Genomic DNA, 24116 nt, shown 5'->3' with positions numbered 1-24116 from the left:
TAATAAGGTGGCCCCCAGATTCCGGCCCCCCACCCTATGTGAAGGAGTATGGGGGTACATCGTACCCCTACCCATTCACCTGGGGGAAAAAATGTAAAGAAATAAAACACCACACATGAATAAATTAATTTATTAGTCTGCCGGGGGTATTCTGCCGGGGCCCCCCACCACCACCCCATTAGGCCCCGGGCTTCGCCGTCTTTCACCGGGACCCCCTTCACCAGTGAGGCTCCTGCCTTTGGGGGAGGGTCCCGGGCTTGTACGGTGTCTTCCGCCGGGGGGCGACACCCGCGGGCTTCTGCGATGCCTTCCGCTTCTGCCTGTCTCCTCCGCGGAGCACAGGGCTTGTCTCCGCTGTCTTCTCCCTTCTCTTCCATTCGATGTTGACACGACGAGGTCCGGCGCTGGAATGCCGTCTGAGCAGCGGGCATGGACTTATATAGGGCAATGCCACCATGTGACCTCAACCCATGTGACATCACATTCCCATCATGCCCAGGGAATGTGATGTCACATGGGTTGAGGTCACATGGTGGCATTACCCTATATAAGTCCATGCCCGCCGCTGACACGGCATGTCAGCGCGGAACCTCGTCGTGTCAACATCCAATGGAAGAGAAGGGAGAGGACAGCGCAGACAAGCCCTGTGCTCCCGGAGGAGACAGGCAGAAGATGGAAGAGAGAAGAAAGAAGACGGAAGAAAGCCCTGGCTCCGCGGGGGAGCCAGGCAGAAGAGGGAGCAGAGAAGACAGAAGAGAAAAGACCTGGGAGTTGGCGCACCCCCGGCAGAAGACCAGGAAGACCGGAACCCTGGCGGAAGGCACCGGAAAGACCGGGGGATAGGTGCCATCCCCCGGCAGAAGACTCCGAATTCCGGATGCCCCCCCCTAAAGGAAAAGAGCTTAAATGGGGTGGGGGCATCAGTTGGAAGGCTCCGGAGAGGACCGAGGGATGGCGCCCTCCCCCGGCAGAAATCACCGAAGCCCAGGGTCCCGGCAGAAGATCGGGAGAGAAGAAACCCCCCCTTGTAAGAGAGCTAAAGAAGAAAGGGGGGGCTCCGGAGCAGATTAATAAAATATTTTATTCTGTGTGGTGTTTTATTTTACTTTACATTTCCCCCAGGTGAATGGGTAGAGGTACGATGTACCCCATACTCATTCACATAGGGTGGGGGGCCGGCATCTGGGGGCCCCCTTATTAAAGGGAGCTCGCAGATTCCGATTAGCCCCGCCCGCATACCCCGACAACCAATGGCAAGGGTTGTCGGGAAGAGGCTCTTGTCCCTATCGACATGGGGGCAAGAGTGCTGTGGGGTGGGGGGGGGCAGTGCCCCCCTCCCCCACAGCACACACTCCCCCATGTTGAGGGCATGCGGTCTGGTACGGCTCAGGAGGGGGGGCGCTCGCTCGTCCCCACCCCCATTCCTGTCCGGGCCAGACTGCGTGCTTGGGATGAGGGCTTGGTTTGGATCTGGGGGGGGGGGGGCCCCGTGCCGAATCGGCGCGGGTTTAACCCCTCATGTTCCGGACCAAGCCTAAGAGCCTAATGTAGCCCTGAAGGGGGACCCGCGCCGATTTCAAGTTTGAAATTTGGCGCGGAGTTCCCCTTCAGGGCTGAAAACAGCTCGGAGATTCCCGTGCGCCGCGTCACGCAGCGCATTCACGGGTACGCCGCTTGGTATTTACCAAGATTTTCACGGCGTACTGACAAGGCGCACGGGAAGCGCCGAAATTTCTCTCTGCGCATGCCCAGTATGCAAATGAACCTCCCGAGGTTCAGGCGCACTGTGCAAGCGTACGGGGATCTGTTTTCAAAAAACACTTTCCCTTTCAATTCGGCCCGCCAAACACATTCAAACACATGTCACTTCACTTCCCCTGCATCCCCCCACCTCCCCCCCTAATAAACTCCCGCCTAAACCCCCGCAATTTACATTTCAATGTGCCGTGCGCCAGGTTATAGTGGCGCACAATGCACCCTCTCCTGGGCGCACGGAGCACACTAGTATCTAGGGAAATACACTGCACTAGCAGCGTATTTCTTTAGTAAATGGGAAAACGGCTGCTACTCCGGCTTTTACTCCATGAGACATGGAGTAAAGGCTTGGTAAATCAGGCCCCCTGTGTTATCATTCATATCCTCTGAAAAAGGATCATAAATTCTGCCAGGGTATGTAAACTTATGAGCACAATTGTGTGTGTATATATATATATATATATATATATATATATATATATATATATATATATATATATATATATATATTGTTCTTCTTCCATTCTGTCTGAGGACACATTTTATCTTCCTTTGTTTCAATATCTGCATATTCTTACACCTATTAGGTAAACAGGAAATATGGAGATTCTTTTTTCTCACTTCCATTTCTGCTGAAGCCGTGTGTCGGTCCAGGCATGTGAGCGGATCTCGACTTCATTGTCTTTTTCAGCCCGCTGTTGAAAATGGGTCACAGGAGTGCAGAATGCAAATGAGCTTTGACTGTACTTCTCCTTTAAGGCAGTTCCCTAATTTAGAGATACTGAGCTTGCACCCTCTCCACTAGTCCAGCGTACTTCACTAACAGTATCAGAATTAGATTCTTCTCTGTGAACTTAGCGCAGACCTCATGCTTGCACTTGTTAACTCCTTTCTTCCCGTATATTTCAGACCAGGTTCAGAACAGTTGATGACACTTTACTGTACTGTATTAAGAAACTCTTTAATAATGTCATAATGTCCCTAGCTACCTCTAACTGGCTGCCTAGGCATACCTCAGAAAGGTAGTAGTCCAACACAGCTACGGCCTGGCAGGAACAAAGATTGTCTCTGGACAGCCGCACTCTGAACAAATTGTAGCCTTTTATTAAAAGGACAGCACTACAAGTCACAGCAAAATAAAATAAAACCTGACCCCTGACGCGTTTCGCACTGAAACTAGTGCTTAGTCATAGCTCAGCTACGGCCTGCCCTTTTCAATGTGGCCCATATGAACTGCTGAAAAAGAGCCTCAAACCCTGCCTTCCCCCATATGTATATCACTGGTGAGTAGACTGGATCCAAAAAAGCCCAGGAAGCACACAAATAACTCTTTCCCTAAGCCTGGGCCATCCAGTAACTAACTAATGCACCTGTAGGCCACACACACACACACATACAACTTGAGGGTTTTGAACAAAAGAGGAGGGAACTTGCTGCCAAGAATACAGGAAGAAGGTAAGTATAATGTCTTATTCATCATCATGTAAGCAAAAAGGGCAGTTAGCCAGCATCAGTGAAGAACGGGATCCACTGCATAGGTAAATCTTTTTCATCCCTGGAGTTAAACTTACTGGATGATACCTGGTCATGTTCCTTATGTACAGTATAATCAGATTACAGGGACTCTAGAATAGGTGGAATAGCTATTGTAGCCAGCATTTATTAGCCAGGCCCTCCTCCTTTAGAATAAACAGGCTGGCTGTTGCTGGGCAAGGAAAGTGTACATGTGAACCTGTTTAGAAGGTAAAAGGCTGTTGCACTCATGCCTTCCTTCAGGGTGGTGTAAAATGAAGCAGTGAAAAAGGGTACCATTTGTTACAATGCAGCAGAACTATTTATGTAATGTAATAGTTGAGCTTTTTAACAAGCACCCACACATCAACAGCAAAGATATATCTTTGACTCTGTCTCTGATTCACTGAAAGATACCGGCTAACATTTATTGACAGACATGGGTTGATTTACAATAGCTGCAATGAAGTTCAGTGGATCAATGGTGGTAAGACATGGCTGCTCCAATTTGCATTGCCGCAGATTTGTATTTATACCTATAAAATTGTTTCAATAAAACATGTGCATGGATAATCGTTAATATACAAACATTTCTTACATTATGTTATCTTATTTTGTGTCTAGCAAAATTTAAATAAAAAAAAAAAAAACAGAGGGATTGTACGTATTGTTGGAAAATCGTACATGTGTGTATATATATATATATATATATATATATATATATATATATTGAACTTGTTGTAAAACATTGAACGGCATTTATCAAGACTAAAGGTCAGGTGGGGGGGGGAGTGGCCAACGACCATGATGTGAGGAGGTGCTTTGCCTGAGCTCTGTCCATGCTGCACACAATCCTACCTCAATCCTGCTGAACCGATTGCCATCCGAGGATTCCACCGATCCCTACAGCTTCCAGGAAGCCTTGTGCCCGTCGGGAGATGGTCAAATACGGCCCACCGATGGAGGAAGCCTCAGGATTCGTCTCGCAGGCCCCACCATGTGAAACTGGGAAAGATGGTGCTGGTCACCATGCTACAGGCTTATGCAGCCAGCCATCCTCCTCCAGGGCTACACCGAGGCAAAAACCAGCAGGGAAGGGTGAGTCACATTCTTCACCCCCTATTCTGAGCCCAGAAGACCCCTTCCTCATATCACCAGCCAGGGACTCTGACCATGAGAATACTGACATGGATGCTGCTGATGTAGGCCCCACAGAGCCATCCCTGTCTCAGATCATGGCTGCCATCCAGCATAGCCATGCATCCCTGACCACTCAAATGGATTCTATTAAAACTGACTTATCCTTTCTGAAGCAGGATGTCCACAACCTCAGCCATAGAGTGTCTAATGCTGAACAACGCATCAGTACACTAGAGGATGAGATCCGTCCATTGCAGGGCTCTGTCAGGGAGCTGCGCCAGGCCCAGGAACACACTACAGATAGACTCACTGAAATGGAAGACCGTTTACGGAGGAGTAACCTTCGCTTCCTGGGGTTCCCAGAGGGGTCTGAGGGTAGGACCCCAGAAATGTTTATGGAAAGATGGCTGATCTCCACGTTTGGCGCTCCTACCTTCTCGCCACTATTCGCCATTGAAAGGGCACACAGAGTCCCCATGCGCCCCCTTCCTCCTGGGGCCCCACCACGGGCCATGATTATCAAGCTGCTTCATTTCAGGGACAGGGAGGCTGTTCTCAGAGCTGCCAGGGAGAAGGGAAGAGTGTCCTTTAATGGAAGCGGAATAACCATTTTTCCTGATTTCTCAGTAGCCACACAAAAGCAACGGGCCACCTTCATCGCCATTAAACGCAGGCTCCGTGAGCTTCAGCTTCCCTACGGCATGCTGTATCCTGCTCGTCTGAGAATCATCTACCAGGGCAAGGCCTACTTCTTTACTGATCCTAAGGAGGCATCCCACTGGGTGGACACCCTGGGACGTCCGGAATGCAGGAACCAGGACCGAAGGTCGCCCCCACACTGAAAGTGAACATGCTGAGTGTACTTTCCTTGACAACCCTTCTCTCAAATATTTTGGGGTGGTGGGGTACTCCCCTGCTGTGCCATGGTTTGCACACTATGTGTCCAGCCTGGAGGGCTGTGGTCATCCTGTTCCTGCTGATGCATTTACTATTATTTTCTTTGCCTTTTCTACCCCCATTTTTTGAACACCTTACCTGATGTTTTTTGAATCCTCCATCCTGATTCGGGATCACCTGATATGTTTGTTCTGTGCGGTTGCGGACAGCAGCCAGCGTCTAAGGACCTCTACCACTTCTCAGGGATTGTTGTTGGGGGGTTTGAGTCATGGCCACCCCACCTTGCAATTTTGGTTTTGGGAACAAAGCTCTCATATGTTTGGGTTTGGGAGCCGGGAGGGTTAGGGTGGGCTGGGCTGTTCAGGGACTTTTGTTCGGGACTGTTTTTGTGTTTTTTGCACTTTTTCTGAAATGCTGGTACTTGTTGTTGCATGTCTATCTATGGGCCGGACTAGCTGGCCTTGCTACTATGCACCTGATATTATGTATTGCTGGAGCATTGTTATATGTTTCTGACTTACTCCTTAGTGTACGCATCCCTCGTGGTGCGTCGGGCGCCAGTTTCTGGCCACTCCCGGCGTGCGGCGAGGAATGGGTTCCTCCAGCCATACACTACATGCTTTTTCATGTCTAAATTACGTTTTGTGTCATGGAATGTACGGGGGCTCAATTCAAAAGTGAAAAGATCGTTGATGTTTGAATATTTGGCACGTCATAATCCGCATGTGATCCTACTCCAGGAAACCCACCTCCAGGGCTCTAGAGTAATGGCCCTTAAGCGGGCAAAAATCGCTTATGCTCTCCACTCCACATACTCTACTTATGCCAGGGGCACTTCCATCCTTATTGCCAAATCTGCACCAGTTAGCATTAAACATGTTAAGCTTGATCCCAATGGTTGCTTTGTGATTGTCGTGATAGAATTCATGGGTAAACCATATACGGTAACTAGCTTATATGCTCCGCCCCCATTCACTAAAGTATTCTTTGAGCGGGTAATGAACTCCATATTGGCGATAGCGGAGGGTCCCTTATTGATAGCGGGTGACTACAATACAGTATTGGATAATTCCATAGATAGGTTGCGTTGCTCTACACTACCTCCCACCCCCTTGGGATCCTTTTTGACTCAATTTGACTTGGTGGAGGTCTGGAGGTGGAAGCATGCGGATGGGAGGGAGTATTCTTGTCATTCTGAGTCTCACGGTACTTTATCCCGTATTGATTTATGTTTGGTCTCGTCAGATCTGTTGAATTCGGTGACTGAGGTCAAGTACCTCCCTAGGGCGGTGTCTGATCATTCCCCTTTGTTGGTGGACCTCGCCCTGGGCACCTCTCCCTCCTCCTATCGAGTGTGGCGGCTAAGCCCGTTATGGTTGGCGGATGAGGTTGTGGTGAACCAGTGTATGACAGAGATGGGTTCTTACTGGGTGACTAACAGGCAGAGCGCCTCAGTTCCGATGGTGTGGGACGCCTTTAAGGCCACCACACGTGGCTCTTTTGCTGCGGCCATTGGTCAGACGCGCAAGGCCTCGCTATCGAGACTGACAGATGCAGAGAGGTCTCTCAGAGAGGCAGAGGCCGCTTATTCAGCGACCCCCTCTCCTGAGACACACGCCGCTTGGAAGCATGGGGCCAGGGAACTGGACCTGGTGCTTTTGGAGCGTACTCAGAAGAAGCTGCTGTATCAGAATCAGCGGATCTTTGAGTTTGGGGATAAAAACAGTCGCCTCCTGGCGTATCTCTCCAGACCGGACTACCAGCCTTGTAGTATACCTAGGATTAAGGATTCCGGGGGAATTGTAGTAGAACAGAATAAGGAGATCATGGAGGCCTTTGTCACATTTTATTCTTCCCTTTATGCTACTAGAGCACATTACACAATTGTGGAATTGGATGACTATCTTTCTGAAATCTCACTGCCTAGGCTTCAGGCCCAACAGGCGACACTCCTTGACGCTCCTCTGACGGCTGAGGAAATTGGGGAGGCTATCCAATCCTTTGCCAGAAACAAAACACCGGGATTGGATGGTTTCCCCATCGAGTGGTATATGCAGTACAGGGATCTGCTTGTGCCTCATCTGGGCAGGGTGTATGATTTTGCTATCAGGACAGGGCAGCTGCCGCCTTCTATGTCAGAGGCACTGATTGTCCTTATTCCTAAGCCACACAAGGATCACCTCCTCTGTGAATCTTACAGGCCGATCTCACTCATTAATTCGGACGTAAAAATTCTAGCAAAGGTACTTGCCCGGCGACTGAACACGGTCATTACTACCATTATTGGTGCAGACCAAACCGGGTTCATCCCGGGGCGATCGACCTCTATCAACCTACGTAGATTATTCACTAATCTGCAGGCAACCCATGAAGAGATGGGCTCTAGGGCCGTTCTGTCCTTAGATGCACATAAGGCATTTGACTCGGTCGAATGGCCTTACCTGCTGGAGGTCCTGGCGAAGTTTGGATTCGGCAATACCTTTATCAGGTGGGTGCAACTACTGTACTCGAAGCCCACTGCTAGACTAAGAGTGAACGCAGCCATATCTGATCCCTTTCCAATAAAGAGAGGCACCAGACAGGGGTGCCCTCTGTCGCCGCTGCTCTTTGCGCTGGCAATAGAGCCTCTGGCGGCGTTGGTGAGGTCCTGTGGGGCAGTCGCGGGGCTGACGATCGGGGGTCTAGAGGAGAAGGTATCTCTCTACGCTGATGACATGTTAATATACTTGTCGGACCCCCAGTCGTCCCTCCCGGCCCTGCTGGATCTCATTGGGAGGTTTGGCCGCTTTTCGGGATTCCAGGTTAATTGGGACAAGTCCATTCTGTTTATGATGGACCAGGCGACGTCGGTCCGGCTACCACCATCTTGTCCACTACAGATAGTCAGCTCCTTCCGGTACTTGGGAGTCATAATACAACATCCCATGGCCTCCTATGTCAAGACTAATTTAGACCCCCTCATAGGGCGCATGAAAACTACTTTCAAAACCTGGGCTAATCTTCCATTAACATTACTGGGTAGAATTAATATTTTTAAGATGATTTTCTTGCCACGATTTCTGTATGTTTTGGGTAATTCGCCAGTGTATGTCACAAAAAATAAATTCAAAGAGATAGATTCCATCCTCACCTCCTTTTTGTGGGGAGGGGGGGCGGTCAGGATTGCCAAGGACACCCTTCAGTTACCAGTACTGGAGGGCGGATTGGCCCTCCCCTGCCTTCAAATGTATTATATTGCCTCTCAATTGGCCCACGTACACTGGTGGTTTTACCCCGAAGCCAACAATGCAGCCACTGCATTGGAGGCAGCCATCCTCACCTCCTATGAATCCCTGCAAAATTTGATTCATCGTATGTCACTTGGGGGGCGGGAGGGAACGAGTATTATAGCTATGACTCTACGGATTATTAAACTCACTAAATTGCAAGTCCCCTCCAGCAGTAATACATACTCACCGAACACTCCACTGTGGGGGAATCCGAACCTTCCGGAATTTTTCCGTAGATCGGATGGGGGATACTGGTCGAAAAGGGGGGTAAAAACTATTTTACATCTGTTCTCAGGCAATGTGTTTCGTACTTTTGAGGAATTTCGTAGAGACTATAATCTGCCACGCACGGCTTACTTCCTTTACCTACAGATACGCCACACTGCAGCAACGCAGTTTGGCCTTCGTAACATAGTCATCCAGCTTTCTCGGCTGGAGCGACTACTAACTGACCCCTCGCACACCAAGTTAGTCTCCACATATTATGGGTCTCTCCTGCACACTACGACTCAAAGGCTGAGCAAAGCGGCTGCTAGCTGGAGAGCCGACATCCCTGAACTGACGGAGGAGATCTGGCAGGAGGTATTGCCCCTCCAGGTCCCTTCTGTCATTTCGTCCCGTGACAAGGTAATACAGACCAAACTGTTATATAGATCCTACTTCACACCATGCTTACTGTTCAAACTCAGCAGAATCCCCTCAGCGCTATGCTCCCGATGCGGCGCGGCCGATGGCACGTTCTTTCATATGATGTGGGAGTGTGCTCCGATTAGGAAGTTCTGGTCGGAGGTCACGGCCTTCATTAGCTCGCTGACTGAGATACCCAATATATGTAATCCTCTGAGGTGTTTACTGGGCCACATTGATGACGAGACTATATCTAAGAATATGCAAACCTTCCTGCGGATAGTACTGTTCTATGCTAAGAAGTCTATAACCTTCCACTGGAAGTCTCCATCCTTACCTACCATTACCTTTTGGCTCACCACCATCAATCGTGCTATACCGCTGTATAAGATGACATATGAGGCCAGAGGGTGTCCAAAAAAATTCTTGAAGGTCTGGGGCTCGTGGGTTGATTCCGGGAGCACCATACCTCCTGCTCCTTGAACTTTGACTGATACCTCTGCCCGTTGAATAGATCTAAGTGAGTAAATTAACGATTCTGTTGTTTTTCTCCCACCTTTCTCTGTGCGTTTTTATGAAAATGCTCAATGTGTACCAGCTACCAAAGTTTTGTAAAATGATGTACCGGGCGATGTTCGCCTAGGATGTGTGTTTCTTGTATTGTCTGTTTTGTATGTACATAAATTTCAAAATAAAAATTTACCTTTAAAAAAAAAGGTCAGGTGGGGGAGAGGTTCAAACCATTAATAGGTTATTGACCTTTTTTGGGTAATTGCTCGGTAATGACCCTAGTTAGCCTTTTTCAATTTTGGGTAGGTAAGCATATTCTCCCACGCCTCCCCCACCAGATTGCATATAATCATAGAGTGCCTTTTTTATGGGGCTTGACATTGCGTGATGCAAAAGCACCATACGATCTCCCTGCAGTACTGATTTAAAAAAAAGTGCAGGGACCTTTTTCTTTGTTTCCTAAAGGTACAATAGCCCATTCAAATGATTTGGTTGCTGGACCAACACAAAAAAACAAAAAGCACACATGCATGAACTTAGCCTTAATGTAAAAAAACAATCTTTACCAAAATACAGAGGTTGCCATATTTTACGCTATTGCCTAGCAGTGGAAAACATTAAAAAAAGTTTTTGCTGCAATACCCACCATTTCTGGAATGTACCTCACATGCACATTGCATCTGGTTGCCACTCCTCCTTTGGGTTTAATGACACTCAACATCATACAACCCATGTTTTGTGAGCCCAGGCTGTCAACGACACCCCCAGGCTGGGCTCACAGCACTGATGCACAGAATGACACTCACACAAGAGTCATCTTCTATGAATTAGTAAGGGCCAACCACTGCCGATGCCAGAGAGTAGAGGAAGTAACTGAGACATCACAAAAAATGTATTTTAGTTAAGTAAGCTGTAATGTTTAAATGTGGGGGCAAAACTGCCCACTCCCATTTAAAAAGCCCATGAAATGAGGGAGTCCTGGAAAAATAAAGAAATAAATAAGCGTAGGGACAGACATGACAGGGTGAATAGTGGGGAACAACAAGGAAGGGGTTAAAAAAGTTAGTAGTGCTTTCAGTTAGAAAGATGGTGTCTCACCGGATTGGTAGGAGTCTGTAGGTGGGGATGGTCACAGGAATTTAAGGGGGGAGTGGTGAGCCACAGGGGTCCAGTCAGAGACAGCGGAAAAGGGAAGGAACTTTCCACCCTCCCTCCCCATTTATGCTGCGTTCATTGCTATGGTTGGCATGGCAGCCTGGCAGTGGTTGGTCTTTGGAGGAGAAAATAATTCAGAATTTTAAGTTTGGGACCCATTGGTGGTATGGGGTTCTTAGGAACATTCCTGTTAACGAGGGGTTAATTTAGAATATGAAATTGGAGGTCACTGTGAATAATGAGGATTGTCTCCAAGCCAGTGTGTGGTGGCTGGGGGTCTAATTTAAGTAAAGCTTGTCTGCAGTGAATATAGGTTGTGTTTTGTTGCCCTCAAAGATCACCAAGCTTCATTTCTCTGTTTCTGCTTTAAGGAATGTTTTTATTTCACTTGAATTAATGTATTTGTTAATAAAAATCTGAAATGGCCATTTGACTCCCAATCTTGTTGTGTTTCTTTATTGTATAGTCGGGTTCGGTAGGGGTGGCCTAGCAGACTTGGGTTATGATTGAAGTTTATCTATTCTACACTTGTCATGGCAGGGGATCGTCTAAGTATGTGATTGAAGATTGCATGCAACATTGTTTCCCTCAGATGGTTTGATAAATAGAGACAAAAGTTATTTGAAAATATTACAAATACATGGGAACTTTAATAGGAGTGACACCGTGGTACCATTACATCATGGTAGGTGAAATCAGAAGTTATAATTCATTTTTGTGAAGTCATGTTAACAATCTCTTGCTGAGTGCAGCAAATCTTTTTAGCTTCTCTAGATAAAATGAAGGACAAGCAGTTGAGCAGTTAGTAGAAGTAGGAAGTGTATTTGCAAATAAGCTGCTGGGAAACAGAAATTAGCAATAATGAAGCCACACAAAGATCAGCCCTATGGCCCCTTTTCTGCATAGGCCTGGTCTTTTGATCTTTCATATTTCCAGTGAGTAATGATGTGCTGGGTCTCTGCCAGAGATGCTTCAAAATGTTTCATTTGAATTTGCTTCACAGAACCACTTATGTATAACCTCCAACTGATCTTTCTCCTTTAAAGAACCTTAAAAAGATAGACCTTGTAACAATGATTTACACATATGCTTACACAATGGAGAAAATACTATTGTCTCTTAATCTCAGTACTGTCAAGGGGAGTAACAATACATAAATGACACAGTGTTCGTCTCCTTACACTATTAAGTATGACCCATCAAAGGGACCTATAACCAAAACATTTTCATTGCTTAATTGCACTTTATCCCTTTGTGTGTAGATTAAAATGATAATGACCTAATAGACTATTAAACTGTAAATTGTGCATTTTTTAGTATACCAATTAAAACACACAAAACATGGCTGAAACTTACTATTTTTATAAGAATTTTCTTTTTGTTTTATGTATTTATTTGTTTTTTAAAAGGTATATGTCATAGATAATGGGGGATAATATGTCACCAGTGGAAAATAAAGAGATGTGCATGTCCTTCACAAAGTTCAGACCAAACTTTGGCTGTTTGAGCATTTGAACGAACACCCAAACTTTTCTTTATTCTGTCCCTGTTTGTCGGGAACCAAAAATTATATATACCAAATCCATATACTGTAGGACAGCTTATTGTTGTCCCACTGACATACCTGGGAATCCCCACCACATAAAAGGGTGGGGATAGCAATGACATAATTTCCCTAATATCACCACTGGCCATATTTGGGCAAAGACATTGACCAAACATAGCCATGGCAATATTTGGTCAATTATGTCACCACCGTAACCTTAAATAGCAGGTGACAGCTTGGGGAGATTTAGAATGATGGACTTTTTGGGGGATTTTTTTTTAAATAAAGGATTAACACTCTTTCACATCCAACTACAAAAAGGGTTTAGTTGTCATATGTCATAGTTGAAGAGATGTTTATCACATCTTCTTCCTGTGGTTAGAGTTTAGCATGCACAAGAATGTTTATGAAACTGTTATGCTTCCTAAATGGTTTCCACATTTCTTGCAGTTTAATTAACATAATTAGGGATTGGACCAAACCTAGGTTCAGACTGAACTTTGGCTGTTCATGTGTTCGGACAAATGCCCAGACTTTTTCTTGTTCAGCCCCCTGTTCAACTTCCTTGCCTTATATAACTGATGACAGCTCAAGAAGCTTGTCATTTGGCTATGAGTACTGTCAGAATCAGTCCTGTTCACTGGGTCTGTAGCGTTTTTAATTTCAGCAGGCATCATGATTCACAATGGATTTATGATGAGGGACTTTTGGGGGGATTTTGAAGCATTTGGGTATATTTATTTCTAGATTACCGTATTTGCCGGCGTATAAGATGACCCCCCAATTTTCCAGCTAAAATGTTGGTTTTGGGATATACTCACCGTATAAGACGACCCCTCACTGCCGTTATACATGCCTCACTGTGCCAAAATACATGCCTCACTGTGCCATTATACATGCCTCACTGTGCCATTATTACATGCCTCACTGTGCTATTATTACATGCCTCACTGTGCCATTATTACATGCCTCACTGTGCCATTATTACATGCCTCGCTGTGCCATTATTACATGCCTCACTGTGTCATTATTACATGCCCCACTGTGCAATTGCCGACCACACTGTACCATTCCATTCCCTGCCTCGACAATCTCCCTACCTTCTCCTGTTTGCAGAGTATGTCATCCATTATTCAAAAGCCGCGCCTATCACGGATGTCCTCTCGTCCGAGGATGAGAAGGCAACCGTGATAGGCGGAACACTGAACAGAAGCTCTGCTGGGAAAATTAGTGTTCTGCCTATCACGGAACAGTCTGAGGAGGAGGCGCAGCTTTTGAATAATGGATGGCTGCCGTCTGACAGACAGGTACCGGCGTATAAGACGACCCCCGACTTTTGGGGCATTATTTTAAATGCAAAAGGTCGTCTTATACGCCGGAAAATACAGTACTTTTTTTGTGAATGAGTATTATGTATTCCTTATTCATTCACTTAATGGGAGTCGGTATTTGGGGGCTCTACAACCACCATCAAGGGTTGTGGGCAAGAGGCACTAATTCTTATCAACCCCCTGGTAAGGCACCCCATCCATGTTGAGGGGGTGTGGCCCGGTATGGCTGAGAAAGAGGGTTCACACACACATCACCCCCATTCATGGCCAGCCAGGTTGCATGTTTGGAATAAGGGTTTGATATGGTTTTCCTAGGGGACAGAATTTTTTTTTTTTGCGTGAGGTCCCCCCTTATAATCAATACCAAATTCAAAGGATTGAGTATGCACAGTATGCTGTGCTACAACAAAAATGAAAAAAAAAAAGTTTGAATTGTTGGCAATTTACATTTCGTAGTCAGCTTCTTTAAAAAAAAAAAAAAAATGGCACACAGATCCCAACAACAATTGAGGGGTTGGGGAAACTTTTGGAGGTGTGTGCCATTATTTTTTATAACAGCCAGGCGGGAAATTACATTTGTCATCAATGTAAAACCGTTTTTCCTTTGTGAATGCCACTGCTACAAAAAAAACGTTTACACTAGTATATGTTCCCCAGGGCAGTGCCCACCCCCCATGTAATTTGTTGACAACCTTTTGCCTATTAACCCAAGAAATTTACCTTTTTGATTTTACAGATTCATCTCCCATTGATGGGTTGGGTATCTGAACTTCTTTGGAGTTTGCCAAACCTGCTTGAATGAGACTCAGAGCAGTTTGGCTCATCTCTGGCCATAACCATATAAATGTATATCAACTGATAGAACATTCACATTTCCTGTCATATCATGCCTTATTAGTGTCACTCTAATAAGATCAGATGTCATAGCCACACAAGAGAAGCTGGGAACAGAGATGTTGAAAGAGGCTGCCTACTCTGCATTACGACAGCTTGAAAGTACTTCAAGTAGATTAGAAGAAACGGTCACCATTCTCTGCTAGCAGTTCAGTTCTATGAGTATGGACCCAGAGTGGATAAACAATAAGTACACTAACTGTAAGTACATTGTAACTGTAAGTAGGAAATGTCAAAACTTTGTAAGAACAGCAACACTAAGTAAGCTGAATAGGGCCGCCATCAGGAATTATCAGGCCCCTTACACAGCTTCACAGGCATGGGCCCCCTAAAGCAGAGAACCGGGGGGGTGCTGCAGCGAATTGTGAAGTGGTGCAGGGGGGTGCCGCAGCTAATTAAGAAAATTGAGAAGCGGGGGGCTTTGGGTGCTGACGAACAAAAAAAAAGGGTGGGTTGCCCTGGGGACCTCTGAGCCCCTGGGGAAAATATATATATATATATATATATATATATATATATATATATATATATATATATATATATATATATAAAACATAATAATAAAAAAGGGGGGGTAGCCATCCGGGCCTTTTAATAAAAAAATAAATAAAATAAAAAAAATATATATAAAAAAAAGGGGGGAGTTGCCATTCCGGGGCCCTGGGGATCTCCTGGGGTTATATAAAAAATAAAAAAAGGGGGGGTTGCCATCCGGGGGCCCTGGGTACCTCTGGGCCCTTTAACCACTTAAGACCCGGACCAAAATGCAGCTAAAGGACCTTGCCCCTTTTTGCAATTCGGCACTGCGTCGCTTTAACTGACAATTGCGCGGTCGTGCGACGTGGCTCCCAAACAAAATTGGGTCCTTTTTTTCCCACAAATAGAGCTTTCTTTTGGTGGTATTTGATCACCTCTGTGGTTTTTATTGTTTGCGCTATAAACAAAAATAGAGCGACAATTTTTAAAAAAAAGCAATATTTTTAACTTTTTGCTATAATAAATATCCCCCAAAAATATATAAAAAAAAAATTCCTCAGTTTAGGCCGATACGTATTCTTCTACCTATTTTTGGTAAAAAAAAATCGCAATAAGCGTTTATCAGTTGGTTTGCGCAAAATTTATAGCATTTACAAAATAGGGGATAGTTTTATTGCGTTTTTATAAAAAATATTTTTTTACTACTAATGGCAGCGATCAGCGATTTTTTTCATGACTGCGACATTATGGCGGACACTTCGGACAATTTTGACACATTTTTGGGACCATTGTCATTTTCACAGCAAAAATGCATTTAAAATGCATTGTTTATTGTGAAAATGACAGTTGCAGTTTGAGAGTTAACCACAGGGGGCGCTGAAGGGGTTATGTGTTCACAACTGTAGGGGGGTGTGGCTGTAGGTGTGACGTCATCGATTGTGTCCCCCTGTAAAAGGGATGACACGATCGATGACAGAGCCACAGTGAAGAACGGGGAAGCTATGTTTACACGGGGCTCTCCCCGTTCTTCAGCTCCAGGGACCGATTGCAGGACTCCAGTGGCGATCGGGTCCGTGAATCCCGCGGTCACGGAGCTTCGGACCGGGCGCGCGCCCGCGACCCCACGGCTGGGCTTATAGGACAACGTACCTATACGTTGATGTGCCCAGCCGTGCCATTCTGCTGATGTATGTCAGCGTGAAGGGGTCCTTAAGCGGTTAATAAAAACAAAAAAACATTAAAAAAGGGGGTTGTCATCCGGGCCCCTTACAGGTGCACTGCCTGTACCCCCCTGATGGCGGCCCTAAAGCTGAATTGCAGGCATTGTGGGGGTTTAGAAACATTCATTTTATACAGTACATGGCAATGGCTTGTTTGCAGTAATATGTTGGCTATGCAAATTCTGGTTCTATGTGACCATCCTCACAAGCCTTAGGATTGACCATTGAAGCATTGTAGCACTGTAGAGAACTGGGAAACCATGTTTGTTTGCCCTATGCCGAGTAGTATTGGGATTTTAACTGGGAATTCAGAATGGATCATTCCAGTGGATAGAAGCAACAAAGGTACGTAAAGGTGCAAGAGGATACCTTCTACATGGTTGAAGCATGGGGGTAAGTTTAAGTAATCATCAGGGCAGCCATCACAAATTTGGGGGCCCCTTACACAGCTTTAGGCAGGGCCCCCTGGAGCAGAGAGCCGGGGACCCCTCCTCTCTCCTGCCACGAGATAAGGGGGGGGGTTGTGGTAACAAAAGTGTCATCTCTTCTCTTCTCTCTCCTGCCATGAGATTATAAGCGTGACGGGGGGTTGGTGCTGATGAACAAAACAAAGTCAACTCAAGTCTCCTCTCTCCTGCCGTGAGTTGCTAAAGTCAGACAAAAACAAATAATAAAAAAAAACGGGGGGCGGGCCCCTGCTGCAAGTTGCTAAAGGTGGGGGGTCAGACCATCGGGCCCCTTACAGGTGTAATGCCTGTACCCCCCTGTAGGGTTGCCACCTTATCCCTTTAAACCCAAACACATAGTAATTACACAGGTTCTGGGGCTAATTTAATGTCGATAAGGCACCAAGTGAGTTTAATTAGCACCTTAATCAGCCAGAGAACCTGTGTAATTAATATGTGTTTCCGTTTTAAAGGGATGAGGTGGCAACCCTACCCCCCTGATGGCGGCCCTGGTAATCATTGTAATACATGTTTCCCTAAACTGGTTATTGTCTGCACTCATACATTGTTATCCACATCTGTGAAAATCACAAATATATTTGGCTATCTATCTACATCTCTGTCTTGCTTACACAACTCTGAAACCACCATTATAGTAGTCATTTGAAAGCACATTTGCCCCTCATCACTGCACTGCATCATTGCATGAGAAAAGTAAATGTAATTTAGCCATTTAATTAACTGGTGCCTCCACTCCCGGTACATGCCATATGTCCAACAGTATTTAGGCAGCTTTTCACACACTCTAACTCATTGTTTTAATTAGTTATACCTTAAGAAATATTCCACACGCTAACCAAAAATAATGAAGCAAACTTCTCCAGTTGAATAATTGTGAGATTATTATGAAAGATATGGGATTTACTAATAGCACCAATGGGAATTTTGTTTTCAAGGAACAAAAAAAAGTGCTTCAATTGGTTATTTATATCTTTACTTGCCTTCAGTTTGAAATGTGCCAGGAGACAAAACAGAATGAAGCCGGCTCTGTTATTACACTGGAACATATTGTCACTGTTATAAACAGCCCACATTCACTGGAGCTGCCAATTATTCCCCAGTCGCCATTTTTTTTATTCAGATTGATCTCTTCCTGCTTGAGGCTGTTTCAAACCCGTGACTCTGAAACATCCCTTGTGGCCTGTTGGCTAATTAAGAGCAAAATCCATCTTTTGATGGAATAACGCTGCCAATGCATGCGATGTTTCCTTTTCTTTTTTTATATATAATTCTCTTAATCACGCAGCAAAAGGAGCCCTTGAATACACACACTAGTCCTTGGGAGCGTGGTCTATATCTGGTAATTAGCCGCGATTAAAGGGACAGCTCTATAATTCATGTAGCCATGTCAGTTTTATCAGAGTAAACCAGTTTTCTGGATAAGACACTTGCATATGCTCATTGTCACCGAGTGCTTCAGCTGGAGGACCAGAGCCACGGCGCACAAGTAGATGCTGCATTTAATGTAAGCCAATCTGACACCGGTGTGAAATGAGCACATCAGCATTCTGAAGAATGTGTTCACACTTTGAAGAGACAGCAGACATTCCAAGCGCGTGGGGTGACACCAATCAGCAGAGTAAAATGAAGCCCTACATGGCACACGGTGCTATGGAAAAGTTAACCTGTCTGCCAGAGCAGACGTTTTTATTCTGGGAGTCATCACATAGATTGTCTGCATTGTGCCGTCATGTATAATGTATAACTTTAAACCACAAGCATAATCTTGATGGCCAGGATAGCATTGAGTGCAGACGGGTGCTCAGATTCTGGATTCATAAAGTTAACGCTATCAAAAGATAATGATGCAGTTTATCAAAATATGACATTTTATATGGCAAATAGGAAAACGTAGCAGCACTTTATTGAAAGAAAAACAATTTATATTGACTGCTGGGAAGAAAGAAATTGGAAATAATCCAGGGGATGGTGAGATGTGAAAAATAACTAAAGCAGAACCAGACATGGAATTCTTGATAATGTTTGTGATTGATATACTTACAGTATACAGTATATGGACATGTTAAAAAGTAAGTACACCCAATGGAAATTAACTGGACTTTTTCAATATGTTTTAACAAGCAAACATTAAATCTTAATTCAAATAGAACAAACAGAGAGAGGTGATATACTTGCATTAAAAATAATACATGAATAAGCATAAATGAAGTAACACCCTGTGACAAGTGAAGGTTACTATGAATGTTAGCGACAAAAGTGACAAATATTATGCCACGTACACAGGACCATTTTTCATGACGAGAAAAAATGCCATTTTTAAAACTGGTCATTTAAAACGATCGTGTGTAGGCTCCAGAGCATTTTTCTTGAGAAATGGCCATTAAAAATTTAGAACATGCTCTAATTTTTCTCTGCGTTTTTCACGTCGTGAAAAATGGTCGTGTGTAGGCTTTATCGACGGGAAAAAACGTGCATGCTCAGAAGCAAATTATGAGACGGAAGCACTCGTTCTGGTAAAACTAGCATTTGTAATGGAGATAGCACATTCGTCACGCTGTAACAGACTGAAAAGCACAAAGACTGAAAAGCACGAATCGTCTCTCACCAAACTTTTACTAACACAAAATCAACAAAATCAGCCCAAAGGGTGGCGCCATCCGAATGGAACTTCCCCTTTATAGTGCCGTCGTACATGTTGTACGTCACCGCACTTTGCTCAAGCATTTTTTTTTTTTACGACCGTGTGTATGCAAGGCAGGCTTGACGAGAATCACGTTGAAAAAAGCGTCGTTTTTTTCCATGACATTAAAAACGGTCGTGTGTACGCGGCATTAGAGTCCATAATATTTTACACATTTTGACTTTGTGACTTCAAAAAAAAAAATTTTTCTATAGCAGTTGTAATATTTCAGATCTTCCACCACACCGCATGTGAAAGTGCCTCCGCTCCCCTTAAGAAATGCACTCACCGGATTTTGATGCCCTGCATGCTCGGCATATACACTTTTATCCTCAAAGGGTTAAATCATCCCACCGATATCCAACCTTGCATACGGTAAAAGATCTCAAACTAACATGGCGACAACAAGCCATGTGCTCACATTTGTAGGCCAAAGGGTTTGTATATGCCGAGCATGTGAATGCAAGGCATCTAAATCCGGTGAATGCGATTCTTAAGGGGAGCGGAGTCACTTTCACATGCAGTGTGGTGGAAGAACACGAATATTACAACTGCAATTTTTTTTTGAGTCAAAATTTGGAGCATATTATGGACTCATATAGTTGTCACTTTTGTCACTTCCATTCATAGTGACCTTCACTTGTCACAAGGCGTTACGTCATGTATGCTTATTTATGTTACAGTATTGATTGTTAAACTTTAATATCAGCGCCACTATTTTCTTTTACATGTTTGGTAGAGGGTAAAATACAGTTTTCAATTTGATTCATTTTGAGTGGCAGCTTTAATCAAATCTCTAATTGTTTCTGGTGGCGCAGTGGTGGGGCTTCAAGTGTGGGCGTGTTACAATTTGCTGACCATCTGTTAGACATAAAAATAATACAGTGAAACCTCAGATTACGAGCATAATCCATTCCAGGAGAATGCTCGTAATCCAAAGTACTTGCATATAAAAATGAGTTTCCCCATTGAAGTCAATGGAAACTAAAATAATTTGTTCCACATTGACTTTAATGGAATGCAATACCGCATGCAGCCAGAGGTGGGGGCGCCTGAGAGCCTCAGAAACGGCTGGAAAGGCCCGAGGATACCTCGGCTGACCTCGGCAAACCTCGGAAAGATTCCGTTCCCGAGGTTTGCCGAGGTCAGCCGAACTGTCGCCGGGCCTTTCCGTGCCTTTCCGAACGGTGCCAATTGGCTGTGACTGGCGCCGTTCGTCTCCGCTCAGCTCCAGAACCCCCCACCTCAGGCCAAATGCGGTACTGCACATCACTTTGGCCTAAATCCTTCTCGCTTTGCGAGACAACACTCGCAAACCGAGTTAGGATTTTTTTTAATACAGTGCTCATATTGCAAAACGCTTGTTAACCGCGTTACTCGCAATCCGAGGTTCCACTGTACATGCTATATTAATTTTCATGATCTAAATCAGGGTCTTCAAATGTTCTAAACAAAGGACTGGTTTATTGTTCTTCAGACTTTAGGGAGGGCCGGACCGTGGCCATTGATATTCAAAAATGTCCCAGCATTAGTTGGAATAAACAATGCCGCATTTTTGGTATCATTGGTAGGAATTGTGTCCCATCATTGGAGTCATTGTGCACCATTGTTGGTGCCATTAGGAGGAATTGTGCCCCATCCTTGGTATGATTTATAGGAATTGTGCCCCTATCACTGGTGTCATTGAGTGGAATTGTGCCCCATCATTTGTGTCATTGTCCCCCATTGTTGGTGTCATTGGGAGTAATTGTGCCCCACCCTTGGTGTCATTAAAGGGTTTGTTAACCCATATATATATATATATATATATATACAGGGGCGGACTGACCATTCGGTCATTCGGGCAGTTCCCGAGGGCCCCGGTGGTGGGAGGGCCCGGGCTGGCTCAGTCTGCCCCTGGATGTGCCCACAGTTTATTATGTAAGATTAGGAAAGTTTGTGCACCGCAGAGGTAGTGAGTGATGTCATCCCTGCCTGCAGATGATGAGGCTGTATGAGAGGACTAGGTGCTGGCCAGGATTACAGAGCGATCATGGAGCCATGAGGATTATTGCAGTGACAGGCGCTCTGGCCACCTATCCTCCTAGGGAATTCAGCAGAGGGGCGGGGCCACAGTATACATCCATGCCGCAGGGGAAAGCCAGTGAGAGAGCTGGAGGCTGGAGAGGGAAGACACAGTGGAGTCATCATGTCGGAGACAGTCACCTGACCTGCCTTGTGTGCAGCAGCAGGTTAGTGTCTGTGATCATCAGCCAGGCTAAGTGTTCCTTCTTCCCCAGTGCCCATCTACCAGGAGCTATTCCCTGACACACGGATATCTGTACACTGAGTGTCCAAGTGTACAGATATATCAGTGTTGTATACAGGGAATAGCTCTCAATATACAGATATCAGTGTCAGGGAAAACACTCAGTGTATAGATGTCAGTGTAACACATAAGGAATAGCACTTGGTGTATAACTGACATCTATACACTGAGTGTTTTCCCTGACACTGATATCTGTATATTGAGAGCTATTCCCTGTATACAACACTGATATATCTGTACACTTGGACAAAAAGAACCATCAGTGGGAAGAATGTCCCTTACATTGGTGGTCCCCGGAAAGAATGTTCCTTGCATTGGTGGTCTGTGCAAATAATGTTCGTTACATTGGTGGTCACCAGAAATAATGTTTCTTACATTGGTGGTCACCAGAAAGAATGTTTCTTACATAGGTGGTCAGCAGAAAGAATGTTTCTTACATTGGGGGTCACCAGAAAAAATTGTTCCTTGCATTGGTGGTCTGTGCGAATAATGTTCCTTACATTGGTGATCAGTGGGAAGAATGCTCCTTACATTGGTGGTCTGTGCGAATAATGTTCCTTACATTGGTGGTCAGCAGAAAGAATGCTCCTTACATTGGTGGTCTGTGCGAATAATGTTCCTTACGTTGGTGGTCACCAGAAAGAATGTTCCTTGCATTGTTGGTCACCAGAAAGAATGTTCCTTGCATTGGTGATCTGTGCGAATAATGTTCCTTACATTGGTGGTCAGCAGAAAGAATGCTCCTTACATTGATGGTCTGTGCGAATAATGTTCCTTGCATTGGTGGTCACCAGAAAGAATGTTCCTTGCATTGGTGGTCACCAGAAGAATGTTCCTTGCATTGGGGGTCACCAGAAGAATGTTCTTTACATTGGTGGTCACCAGAAGAATGTTCCTTACATTGGGGGTCACCAGAAGAATGTTCCTTGCATTGGTGGTCACCAGAAGAATGTTCCTTGCATTGGTGGTCACCAGAAGAATGTTCCTTACATTGGGGGTCAGTGGGAAGAATGTCCCTCAAGGTAACCCCTGGGAGAGCGCTTCTCCTAGGGGGTTATCTGATTGGGGGAGGAGCCGTGAGAACCACGCGGGGACCCCATTCTGTGCAAAACGAACTGAACAGTGGAGGTAAGTATGACATGTTTGTTATTTTTTTTTAAAAAAGAGAGCCTTTACAATCACTTTCATTTTGGAAATGTATCGTTGTTGCACTTTCTTTAATATAAGTTTATTTTTCTTTATATTCTATAATTACCATTTTATTTTGAACATAGTGTAGAGAAATTCTGTGACGAACGCATGTAGTGTGGGCAGTACAATATGATTTGTGTGGGTGTGGCTTGAGTACGGGTGGGAACACATGGTCGGGGACAGGGGGCCCCAGGATCTCCTATTGCCCGGGGGCCCCATGAGTTGTCAGTCCGCCCCTGTATATATATATATATATATATATATATATATATATATAAAACTATGCCAGCCCCTATAAAATTAGGTATTTACAACACTTGTTTTGTAAAACTAGTGTGCTATGCCAGCCTCTAATAGAGAGACTGGCAGTGAAAATGTTATGATTTTATTGTACGAGCAATATCGGCGGGGGGGAGACAGACACAGAGGCAGATGACAGGGAGGAAGGAGGGGGGTTCAACTCTTCTGGGAAGGCTGCTCTCAAGGTTTAGGAGTGTGTCTATGGGAATGTTTGACCATTTTTCCAGAAGCGCATTTGTGAGGTCAGGCACAGATGTTGGATGAGAAGGTCTGGCTCACAGTCCTTGCTCTAATTCATCCTAAAGGTGTTCTATCGGGTTGAGGTCAGGACTCTGTGCAGGCCAGTCAAATTTCTCCACCACAAACTCACTCATCCATGTCTTTATGGGCCTTGCTTTGTGCACTGGTCCAAATCATTTGGTGGAGGGGGGGTTATGGTGTGGTATTGTTTTTCAGGGGCTGGGCTTGGCCCCTTAGTTCCAGTGAAGGGAACTCTTAAGGCGTCGTTATACCAAGACATTTTGGACAATTTCATACTCCCAACTTTGTGGGGATAGTATGGGCCAACTCAATATTGAACCCTATGGACTAAGACTGGGATGCCATTAAAGTTCATGTGCATAAAGGCAAGTGTCCAGCAGCTGCGATGTCCGCTGGCCACCCGCGATCACTCCTGAGAGAGACAGAACGGGGATCTGTCAATGTAAACAGACAGATCTCCGTTCTGTCAGGGAACTAAAGACAGATCTGCTGTTCCTAGTGATTAGGAACAGCAATCTGTCTCCTCCTCCAGTCAGTACACTCCCCCCATATTGAGAAACACCTCCCTAGGGAACA

This window comes from Rana temporaria, chromosome 4 (genome assembly GCF_905171775.1).
Source record: "Rana temporaria chromosome 4, aRanTem1.1, whole genome shotgun sequence".
NCBI classification, from domain to species: Eukaryota; Metazoa; Chordata; class Amphibia; order Anura; family Ranidae; genus Rana; species Rana temporaria.
Note: the sequence above shows the minus strand (reverse complement) of the source record.